The 12,357-nt window shown below is 43.9% G+C and overlaps 1 pseudogene; it reads right to left on the reverse strand.

The window, feature by feature from the left end:
• Window positions 1-13: 13 nt before the first annotated feature.
• LOC127684459 (60S ribosomal protein L7a-like) lies at window positions 14-794 on the reverse strand (annotated as a pseudogene).
• Between the last annotated feature and the right edge of the window lie 11,563 nt (window positions 795-12,357).

Below are 12,357 nucleotides of genomic sequence, written 5' to 3' on the forward strand. Positions count from 1 at the left end.
ACTTAGTGTACATTTAACCCAGGTTAATGGTGAGTTCTTTAGCCTTTGCTTTTTCCAGCTTGGCAAAGCTAGTCACAGACTTAGGACCCAGGACATTGTCTCCCCAGTGGCAGTGGATCTCGTCTGTCATTGTTATTGGTTCTAATAGCTTCCACCAGCTTAGCCAGAGCACCCCTGTCTTCCGAGTTAACCTGTGTGAAGGCAACAGTGGCGCATGTCTTCCTGTGGACCAGGCGCCCTGGCCTGGCCTTTCCCTTGATGATGCAGTAGGGCACCCCCATCTTTTGACAAAGGGCCAGCAGGAAAACCACCTGCTCAATGGAGTCTACACCATGGGCAATCACCACCAGCTGAGCCTTCTTGTTCTCCACCGAGGCGGTGACTGTGTTGACTCCTCAGAGGACAGGTGGTCTCTTAGTTGGGACGTCCCCTTTGCCAGCGGCTTTCTTCTCAGCACAGGCCAGTAGCCTTTGCTTCTTCTCCTGCTTTGTCTCTGGCCTGTACTTGTGGGCAAGCTTAAGCAGCTGAGTCGCTGTTTGTGTGGCCAGGGCCTGGGTGAATTGGCCAGGAGGGACTTTGAGCCGCTTACAGAGGATGGCTCTTTGCCACTGCAGCCTGATGTAGTGGGGCCATTGCATGAAGTGTGTTAGATTAGGCTGGATGTCCTGCCCAATGCCGAAGTTCTTGGGCCTTTTCTCAAACAAAGGACTGACCACCTTTTTGGCCTTCAGTTTCTTGATGATGGTAGTGGCTGGGACCACCTTCTTCCCCTTTACCTTCTTTCCTGTGGGCATTTTGCTGAGCTGGTGGAGAGAGTAAGTTCTTATTCTGTCTGATGCTGGCTCTTTTGCAATTGGTGCACTCTACTGGTGTGTGTGTGTTCTTAGGTGCACATGTATACATGTATCTACGAGTGTGGAGGCAAAATGGCGACCTTACTGTTGTTCCTTGGGAGTAGTCCACATCCACGTTAGATTTTGAAACAGTCTCTCTGAGTCCTGGAGCTCACTGACTTGACAAGTTTTGGCCAGTAGGCCTCAGGTTTCCTCTCTGCCACCCAGTGCTAGCTTTACAAGTGTGAGCCACTGCGGCTGCCATTGTTTCCCCCATAGATCCTGAGAACTTAACTCAGGTCCTCAGGCTTTCAAGGAAGACACTTTACCTTTCAAACCATTTCCTTTTCAAGGAGGGCTGGTCAGCTTCATGGTGGAAGAACCATATGTGGGTAGGATCTCTGTGGTGGAATGTCCCATGCCTGTCCTTTTGTTATTCCAGTGGCCAAGATTGTGTTGAGATTTCTCTCAAATTCTTAAGGTACAGGGAAGTCAAACCAGCCAGGACTGAAGGCTGTGAGGGAGCAGAATGAAGATGAGCAAATGTCCTCTGCTCAAGACAAAGGACCTGAGTGCTAAAGCTGGGACTATCAGGGCAAGGTTGGGGTCTAGGGATCCTGGATGGTGCTGGAATTCAGACCTCAATAAATACTGTCCAAAAATGCACTGTGAGTTAGACTTAGGGTCTGTGGAAAGTCAGAGAGCCCCAGAGGAGGAATGTAGTGCGGGTGGGGTTCACTGTGCTGTTTCTCTCTGTGCTTTTTCTTATGGGGCAGGAGAGACTAGAGAGGTGGTGTTAGATCAGATTCTAGCAGAAGGGACTTCAGTCTGTGCTTCCTCAGAGGCATGCTTTCTGGAGTGTCTTCACACATAACGCAAGTCTAAAATCCCTGAAAGGTAGATTTTACAGACTAGGAGCTCAGGATTTGAGAGGCTTGGAACCCACTAAGTATCAGTGTCCCCCAGACAAAAAGTACTAGAGCCTACGCTTGACCTCTAGTCTGTTGGCTTTCAGTGCCTGTATGCTTGGCCGCTGTTTCTCCAGGTGGGCTTTCTTAACACAGGGATACTTTCAGGTCATTATTGCTGAAACTTAGAAGGTGAGCTTTGTTCCATCTTTCTGTGCCTTTTAAATACTTGATTTTCCACTATTGGTTGGCTGGGGGTGTGACTGAATGTAGGGAGATGAGGCCAAATGCCAGTGTCTTCTATTTCTAACTTATTAACACCAACTCAGGAGAGAAGGTCAGAGTTGTCAGTGTAATTGAGGCGTTTGTGAATTTCAATTATCTTATAGAAGTCTCCACTCCAAGTCCGGACAGTTTGTGGCTAAGTCTCGGTTAGAATCCAGGAGTGAGCATGCTATCTGAAGCACATCACAGCTTCTGTGTGTGTGTAGGGACTGTGAGTGGTGTGCACAGTCTCACTCTCATCAAAATAGTACCTAGAACATTTGCACGTGTAAGTCACTTACCTTATTGCTGTGACAAATGCCTTTGCCAACTTGTACAAGTTGTAACAAAACAACTCAAGGGAGAAAGGGTTTCTTTTGATTCACAGTTCAGGGTACTGTCCACGATAAAGGGAAGTCTCCTGGCACAGATCTGAAATGACTGGTCACACAGCCTCTACAGTAGGAAGCAGAGTGCTGAATTCTTAGTGCTCAGCCAACTTTCTCCTTTTTAAACAGTCCAGAAGTTCCTCAGCCCATGAAATGGTACTTCCCACATTTGCAGTGTGTTTTCCCATTTCAATTAACCTAACTAACATGCTAAATATGCTAAGAGGTGATGCTAGATCCTGGCAAGTTGATAAGATTAGCCATTATAATGAGAGAGACTGGTAATCAGGTGAGACTTTGCTATACTGTGATATACTACATTTTTGGGAAATCCATTTGAGCAGAAGGTATTCTTACAGCTAAAGGAAATCCATCCACCCATTCCATTGCACAGGCTGTCTCTAATGAGCCAGGCACAATAAAGGGTGCTGTGATGATGTGGAACTGAGACAAACCACAGCCTTTCCTCCAGGCCATCTAGCAACTGATAGGCTACTGGATAGCCAAGAAGAAAGGCTGCAAGTTCCAGGACAGTCACAACAGCCAAGATCTAGTATGGAAAAACTATTGTGCTTAGGAAGAGGGAGAGATTGGGTCGGCTCACAGAGCACAGGGAGGAACAAAGGAACACCAAAGGAATATCCAGGAGGAAAGAGGGAAGGAAGGAAGGAAGGAAGGAAGGAAGGAAGGAAGGAAGGAAGGAAGGATCCTCTGATGTCCAGAATTAGACACTTGAAAGGTCTAAGGGTCAGTGACAAGAGTTAAATGTTGTTAAAGCTCCCAAGAAGGTACAGACTTGAGAGTTGCCAAACTTAGGGCATCAATGATGAGTTCTAAAGTTCACCTAAGAGCTTGGTATGTGCTATAGATCCAGTGCATTTCCTGGAAAGAGCCGGAACTCATCTAGAGCTGGGCTTTGGAGAATGGATCAAACTTCAGAGATTATAGCTTTCTATGACTATAAAAAATAATGGAGACAGTCACCTTATAAACAGCAAAGGTCTATCTATCCTGGCTTGCAGTTTTGGAGGTTATAGTCCATGGCTGGTTGTTTTGGTTCCTGGGGTAAGGCAGCATATGGTGGGAAAGTACAGCAGTGCAAAACTGCGTATCTCATGGCCAGGAGTGAAACAATAAGGGGCCAGGGTCTCACCATCCCATTTGTGGGTATACCTCTAATGACCCCAGGCCCTTCCCTACAGCCCCACCTACCTTAGGCTCCACTGATTCCCAAGAATGCTACTCTGGGGTTAGCCTTTAACACATGGACCTTTGTAGAACACTTAAGATCAAAAAGGAATTCCAGCGGTGGAACTTGCCTGAGATTGGCAGAGCAGGTGGAAAACAGAAGGTTGGCTCTAGGTAGGTGAGTCTACTGAGTGACTTGTGTAAAGACAGAGCTACAGAGCAGAACACACTGTAGTCCCTTCCTCTCCAGACAAGGGTGAGATCAGTGAGACAAAGAACACTTGAGGTTTGGGAGGCAAACGGAGCTGGTACAGTCATTTATGGGTTATTTGCTCTAGATTTTTCTCTGCTTTGGTTTCTTCATCTGCTGATAGGCCTTAGCCAGACTTCTCCAGCAGAGCTGCTGCGAGGGTTGGAGCTGAAGAGCTGTGCATGCAGGCTGTACAGTCTTTTCCTTTGCAGCTATGGGGAGCACTTCCTCTTTAGGTGACAAAGTGAAAGGCTGGTGCTGTTTGGGAAAAGGAGAAAACTGGGCCCTATCACAGCTTTTTGGATGTGTGAGGTTTTTCTAGAAGCCCTCACAGGTCACATGTTTACCTCTAGAAGAACTACTAAGGATAAGAGGCAAGACTTTCTCAAGACCCGTTAGGTAAGCCTCTGGAGCTAGGGACTCAGGCTGTCGAGTTATCAAGGTCCCTGAAACCAGTATTTCAAGAAGGAGGAGCAGGCCCCTGACAAGCGTCCCTAAGTGCCTGTTGCAGAGATGTCTTACAATATACTGCTGCACAGTTGGTTCTCTTCCTAAAAGGATCAACACTGGGGCTTTGGCAGATCATCACAACCAGGTCTGGTGTGTGAGTAGCCACAGCCAGCCAGGTTCAAGGTGCCTTTCCTTATCCTATGTGGAGGCAATGAACCTCTAATAAAAAGAAGAGGAGAGAATGAAGTGAGATTTTTAAGGCAACATGAGCAGCTCAGTGTGGCTGGCATCAAAGTCATGGAGTCATCTACAAAATTCATTTGAATTCATATTGCATTTGACTTTTAAAACCTGTAACATGAATCTCTGATTCTCCTGGGTGCAATACCAAGTTCCATTTCATTTAGTATCTACAACCATCCTGGATCCTAACATCGAAGGCATGAAGACCTGAAAGCTCCTTGGATGGCTAGAGGCTATCTGTAGTCAGTGTCCACAGTGAGCGGGAACATGGTAGGGTAGTCATGAGCACCTCGGCAAGCTGGCCTTCATCCCATCTTATCTAGAAGTAGTCATACCTAGCTCTTTAAATTGTAATGAAGAAGTTTGGTTTTCCCTGTCAGACAAAAGACAGGGAGAGCGTTTGGATGTGGGTATATTGGATCCTTGCCACTTTCTGCAATCTCTCCAAAGAGCAGAGTGTAGAGAGTTTGTGTGAAGAGAAGGGATGAACACTTAGCAAAAATCAAGCACTCCACAATTTAAAGAGATGACAGCCTTGCTGTTTAGCATGGCAACAAGATATAAATAGGTGCTAATAAGTAAAATCAGGCTAATTGCTGAAAAAAGTACAACTCATAATAAGCCTGTTTTACATAAATGTTTGCACACCCTAAAATCATGTAATACCTATGGATTTTATCTTATCAGCATGGAAAATTGCCAACTTTGTCACTATTAGTAGTGGGATTTCAGGCAACTCTCCTCATTTGCCTGAGGCTCAGTTTCATTGGCCATAAAATGAAACTAATAATTAACCTCTTATAAAAATGGACAAGATGAGGTAATGCGTAGGAAAGGCCTTTAAAAACTGGGAAGCACTATACTGAGCTGTTTAGCAGTAATTGTTATAATAATTGTGCACAGCAAGAATATATTTCAGGGGGTGAAAATGGTGGAGAATGTAGTTTGAAAATCAATCTTCAGGATGCTCCAGAGGGCACGGAGGCATGGTGCAGTAGGTAAAATGCATGCAGCACAAACATGAAGACTAGAGTTTGACCATCAGCAGCCATGTGAAAATTTAAAATAGACCAGTGTGTGGGTGTGTGCGCCTGCAATCCTAGTGCTGGGAAGGAGGACCCCTGGAGGTTGCTGGCCCACCAGTTTAGCTAAACCTTTGAGCCCAAAATTCAGTGGGAGTCCCCGTCTCCAGAAAATAAGGTCAAGGCACTGAGGAAGACTCTGACATCAGCCTCTGTTTTACATGTTATGTGTGAGCACTTCCCCTACGAATAATCTAGAATCACTATAAACTATTTTTTTTTAAAGAGGAGTCTATAAATTAGAGGCATCTAAATCTAATCTCTCCTTGCAGACTGTTCTTTTATGATACCATCTTTGGTCCTTTGGTATCTTCAGAAACCAACTTGTTTCTGAAAGAAACCGGATGATCCAAGCTTTTTTTTTTTTTTTGAAGACAGGGTTTCTCTGTGTAGCCCTGGCCAACCTGGAACTCACTCTGTAGACCAGGCTGGCCTTAAACTCAGAAATCCGCCTGCCTCTGCCTCCCAAGTGCTAGGATTACAGGCGTGAGCCACCATGCCCCACTCGGATGATCCAAACTTAGGTTTCCTTATGAATATATCTTCTGGGTAAATAAAAAAAAAAAAAAAAAAAAAAAAAAAAAAAAAAAAAAAAAAAAAAAAAAAAAAAAAACTAGATTAAGGCAAGCACTTCATTGTGGATGAAAACAATTGTTCTGTGGGTTGGACTAAACTATTCAATCTGACAAATATGCATTCATGATTTATATCTCTGAAAGTTCTGTTCTGTGGAGCCATGCCCCTTAGTTTCAAGTTCTTTTTTTTTTTTTTTTTTTTTTTTTTTTTTTTTTTTGACTAAAAGCAACCAATGGCAGACCCCTGCTGGCCTAGAATGGTACTGTATAAGGGAACACTCCAATTCCTATTAATGGATATATTGGCTAGCTAGAGATCAAAGAGCTGAGGTGTCAGATGTTTGGGGCTCCTCCTTCTGTGTCTATGTGTGGGTACCTGTGGAGAATGTTGGGAATCTTCCCCAATTGTTCATTTTGAAAAAAATCATTGTATTTGTACATGTTTGTGGTGTTTTCATGTGCACTAAATGCATAAATCTGTAGAGTTCTCCCAGAAGTTACGGGCAGTTACAGGATCCTGGGAATTAAACCTGTGTCTTCCACAGAGTGTTCTTCCTTTGGAGCCATCTCTGCAGCTCCCACCGACTTTTTTGATTCTGAGTCTTTCCACTAAATATGAAGCTTGCTCTATCAGCTAGGCTGACTGGTGAAAGAGGGCCAGGGATTGGCCCTCCAGCTTCTGCTCCCTTCCAGTGCTGGAGTTACGGATGAGTGACCTTGCTAAACATTTTATGTGGGTGCTTAGGATGCACACCTAGGTCCTTAAGCTTGCAGGACAAGCACTTTCACCACTGGGATATCCCCCCAGCACTACCTCTATTTCTAAGTGCCTGCATTTGTCAAAAATATGCTAACGTGGGGCAAGAGGAAAAGGCTGGGATTTTTCTACAATGGAGGGGGTTAAGGGGATTATGGATCCCAGTCTCCAAGTAGGGTGGTTTGGGCTTGGGTTTCTGTCCTCACAGCTTATGCTCTGATGCTAATAGTGTATAGGCAGTGCTGAGGGTTTTCAAATGTGTTCATACTCACTGTTCAGTGCATATTCTGACCCCATCAGGAACAGCTTTCTCTCTCAAATGAATAGAAGGGGACTATGGAGGGTCAAGGGCAAATGCAGTATTCAAGGACACATATGAGGGGGATGGAAATAGGAACTAGAGTCTGCGGGATAAGGAATACCAAGACTGCAATTCTTATAATCACTGTTTCCTCCTCTTTCATGTAACTGGAATAAAATGAGATCCACTTTTGTGAAGATTCTGCGGGAAGGAAGCACAAGGACAAGAACCCAAGAACTTCTGAAGAGCATAGGTCATGCTGGATGCCCCTCTGTGGGCTGATGAAAACTGGAGACACCAGTACACGTTTGTAATGAGTTGACAGTAGAAGCAGATAACAGTACCTGTTTCCATGTTATAATGGACAGAAAACAAACCTGAAGAACAGACCAAAGCCGGAGAAGTGGGCTGGAGGCAGGGGACATGACCTACCCCTTTTCTGCTTGAGGCCTCACACACTGCCCCCCACAATAGAACAGGCTAAGGAGGCTTGCCAATGACCAGAAGTCAGGATCTTCATCTACTTAGTCCACCCAAAACCATTTGTACCACGACCCAAGGTATCTTTTGCCTTCACCTCTTGCTCTTTTTCTCTGCAGGGCTTGTGTCTCTGGTTTGGCTTGAATGACACAAACCCACTCTTCACAAGAAAACACAATCATCACTTCATTACAATCCCAGAGAATGTCCCATGATTACACAAAGGCAAACTGTGATTGCCAATCGAGACAAGGAAGTGATTTTCGGAAGGGTTGTTGTCCAAGTCAGCAGGCAGTGGAAAGGCACCCTGGCATTCTGCCGTGTTCTTCCATATGGTGGACTCTAAGAGTCATAGCCAGTTCCCCACTGAGGCCTATTTACATCATTATCATTCCTATGCAAAAAACTCTTGCACGTGTCAAAGTTTTTAAAGAGGTTTAAGTATTTTATTTATTTATTTATTTATTTAATTTATTTATTTTTTGGTTTTTGTAGACAGGGTTTTTCTGTGTAGCCCTGGCTGTCCTGGAACTCACTCTGTAGAACAGGATGGCTTTGAACTCAGAAATCCACCTGCCTCTGTGTCCCCAAGTGCTGGAACTAAAGGTGTGCACCACCACTGCCCAGCTATTTTTGGTTTTTTGAGAAAGGGTTTCTCTGTGTGTAGCTCTGTCTTGGAACTTGCTCTTTAGACCTGACTGACCTCAAAGTCACAGAGAAGATACCTGCCTCTTCCTCCCAAGTGCTGGGATTAAAAACATGTGGCTGCCCAGCAAGTATTTGTTGTTGTTGTTGTTATTTTATTATTATTATTTTGGTTTTTCGAGACAGGGTTTCTCTGTGTAGCACTGGCTGTCCTGGAACTCACTCTTTAGACCAGGCTGGCCTCGAACTCAGAAATCTGCCTGCCTCTGCCTCCCAAGTGCTGGGATTAAAGGCATGTGCCACCATTGCCCTGTTTTTATTATTTTTAATTATGTTTGTTTCTTTGTGTGGTATATATGAATCCTACTTGAAGCCCTAAATGTTAGGTTTCCTGGACACACAGCTCACAGTTTTCTAACAGTACAGGGAATAAAAGGCACAGCAGAATGTGCTCTTAATCACTGAGACATTGTTCCAGCTCAAATAAACACATTTCTGGGAATATAATTGGCTATTGCTGATTTTCTCTTCCAAAATACCTGCTTTGATACCTCAGTAATAATTTACTACAGTAATGCTATTATCCATAACTATCCAATCAACCTGGTAGTTTATTTAACCTCTGTAGACGCTACTTGAACTGTCTTGTTTTTTTTTCTGTCATAGCTTTGAAAGGCATCATAAAATGAAATGGTGAGCTCATCCAATTTCAGGCTACATGTGCTGTACATTCCTAAAACCAAGTTCCATGTGCTCCTGCACAAACATGAATACAAACATAAATGTACACTTTCATACATATGTACACATACAAATAAAAACTTCAAATCCCTTGTGAGGTGTGACCCAACTCAGCCGAGTATCACGCCATCAACAGCTCTGCTCATTTATGCCTATCATTCAAGAACTACAATGGGTAATGTTTTCCTGCCCCTGGAAATAAAGGGAAGGAGGAGTCTAAGGATATGGGTGAGAGAAATGGAGTAGAGAAAAAGACAGCTGTCCCTGCAAGTGGGGCTATTTATTTTTTAGCATTGCTAAATCCTCCTGTGACATTCCAGAGGGTCTAATAATGTAAGAAAAATGCCACCCTTGTGTCTCTTTTTACATGGAAGGGCATGAACTCTGTACCAGACAGCCTATAACTACATGGGGGGAGTGGTGGTCTGGAGGGGGAGGTTACACACATTTCTATAAGAGGAATGGTGTCCCAAATGAATTACCAATCACACACACACACACACACACACACGATTTGCCTCTTGGGGTAAAAGAAAGGTGATGCAAACACTTCACTTAAATTGTAATGAGGTGGCAAAAATTACTTCCAAGAATGCCTTTCAGGGAAACAGTTGTATGAGGTTGCAAGAAATACTTTGAGAGTCATTTGCAAGAGGGTGGGGTGAGACCCCAGGAGGGATAAACTGGACTAACAACAGATGGCTGCTAAATGGTCTTCTAAGAAGGGGTTAGAGCTTTGTGTTGAGTGTGGTATGTAGGTGCAGCATAGCTCCAGCAACACACACCCCAGCTCTTCATGCTGCCTCCACCCTCTCCTTTAAATAAATGTTGATCTAATACTGAAAGAACAGCAGGCTGGAGGGGCATGGAGCCATTTTTCTTTCTGATGTGCACATATTTTCCTCTGGTGTTGAGTGCACACTCTTCTCTAGCACTTCCCACCCACATGCTGCTGCCTGTCACACCAAAGCTTGTGTCTGAAGGTTCTCCTGTGCTCAAGGGTAACATACTAGTAAAGACATGGGAATAATGGCCAATTCTGTTACAAGCAAGACAAAAACAATTCCTTCTCCTTTTTTTTCTTGTGTTATTGGGTTTGAATCCAAGTAGGGCACTGCACATGCTGGGCAAACAACCAGTGCGCCCCGTGCCCAGGACCAAACTCTCATCTTTGTAAGTTTACACTTAGGCTTCTAATACAGAAAATGGATGTAAACTCAAATTAGGGTAAAGGAGGCCTGCTTGGAATATTTGTAAGGTAGACCCCTTAAACAGGCCCATGTGGTTTTTAGTTGACATAGAATAAGAACCCTAGCTGTAGCCTGGGTAAGATTTACGACGATTTTACAATTGTAGAGCTGGAAAAGAATGGAAAATCTCCATCTTAGAGGACTCTACCTTTATTTTAGGAGTATGTAGAAAGACATGGCTACTGGAGACTGCACAGTTTGTTGGTGGGAGAGTATGGATAGGAGTTAGGTTTCTCAACACTTTTCCATGTTATTCTAGGACAAACAGGTGTCTATTGGTAGTACCACCTGTTTTAGACATTCAGTTACAGGTGTCTTCAGTTATCAGCATCATGATATAATATCTGGAGAAAGAGAATATATCCATACATGTCTGAATAGCTACATCAGGTGAGCAATTCTGTTAGCACTGGTAATACGGCAGTCAACAATAGGAAGACTACAAAGAATAAACAAACACACTATAATCTGAAATTCTTGCAACAGGTGTAACAGCCCGAAGGAGGATCTAAAGGCTGTGTGGGCTCATGTAAGAACACACCCCATCCACAGCATCTGTCAGTTATCAAAAGCTACTTTTTTTTTAAAGGCTCAGTTGTGTGTTCCAGCACTGGATATCATTGCTCGTTTGCTTCCTAAGTTAGGAAAGGATGTAGTACTAGATCCAAGACTGTTTACTTCTTCCAGCCTCAGGAGCAAGCCTCACTTCATCTTCCAAAAGCAGAAGACATATGCTATTTTTTTTTCCTAGAGACATCACAGTAGCATTAAGCAGCATTTCCTGCTAACTGTCCTCTCCTCTGTGAACCCTCCCGCCCAAAAAAAAGCTAGGTCTCAATTTGTTTCATTTCATCACTCTTCATTCCCTCCATCTCCTCTACGGACACACACAAAATCAATTACATCACATTATCAGATGCTAGTTGTGTTTATAACACAGAAAGCAAAGAATGCTTTTACGAGCAGAGATTTTGTGTTTCTACTGCTACCTCCCAAGGGAAATAGAAATACCTTCTCTGGAGCTGGGCAATGTGTGTGGTTTGGGAGCTGAGTTGACAAAGGATTGGGTCCACACACCTTATTTTCTCTTCTGTGAAAAGATGTTAGCTATTTCCCCCTCCCCCTCCAAGCCAAATCTTACTACCGAACAATGACCCAAACTGAGAAATTTCCCAAACATCTGAAACCCGAGAATATGTGTCTGGGATCTTTGAAGTTCATTGTTTCCAGATGGAGAGATTGGAAGAAGGGGTAAAGGAAGGAGGTAGGCGGGTGAAAGATGGGGGAAGCCTGAACTCTGGCTCACTTCTGACTGCCGTGGTGTCTGCCAGCTGATGATGTGCCAGGCAAGGCAGCAGTCCCTGAGACCTGCCAGGAATGAGGAGGAAGCAAGTCACTGTGAAACTGTCTTCCCCAGGGCAGTGATGGCCTTTAGCAGCACAGTGTAAAAGAATGCCTATGGCTTGGCTCTCAAGAATGGAGTGAACATTCTGTGTGGGCACCACCTGTACCCCACAAGTGGTAGTCCCCAGGTGACTGGTTCTTTCTCCATGACTTGTCCTCTTGCCAGATGTGGGAGGGGGCTTAGCATGCAATTTTAGTAAATGACAGGCAAGTATATTTAGAAAAATAAGGGATAGGTAGGATTTCAACAGGAATCCTTTTCTTAGAGCAGACATGCACTATCTTCCAGGATTAATGTGTTCTAATCTACCAGTTAACAAACAGAATTGATTTAAGTGTTGACAAAGTAATCATCTTTCATTTTTGTCCATTTCCTTTTTCTTTGTTTGGATTTTGTTTTTGTCTTCATTTTGTCTTGCTTCTGTAAGTTCAGCCTGGGCTTGACCTCAGAGGCATCCCCTATCATCCTGCCATGAATGGAACTGGAAAGTATGATGTAAAGTGAAATGCATTCAGACAGAGAATAAAAACTGTCTTCTCACTTGTAGGTAAAAAACTAAAGACATCAACCTTGCAGAATAAGAGGGTAGAATAGAG

Source organism: Apodemus sylvaticus, chromosome 5 (assembly GCF_947179515.1).
Source record: "Apodemus sylvaticus chromosome 5, mApoSyl1.1, whole genome shotgun sequence".
NCBI classification, from domain to species: domain Eukaryota; kingdom Metazoa; phylum Chordata; class Mammalia; order Rodentia; family Muridae; genus Apodemus; species Apodemus sylvaticus.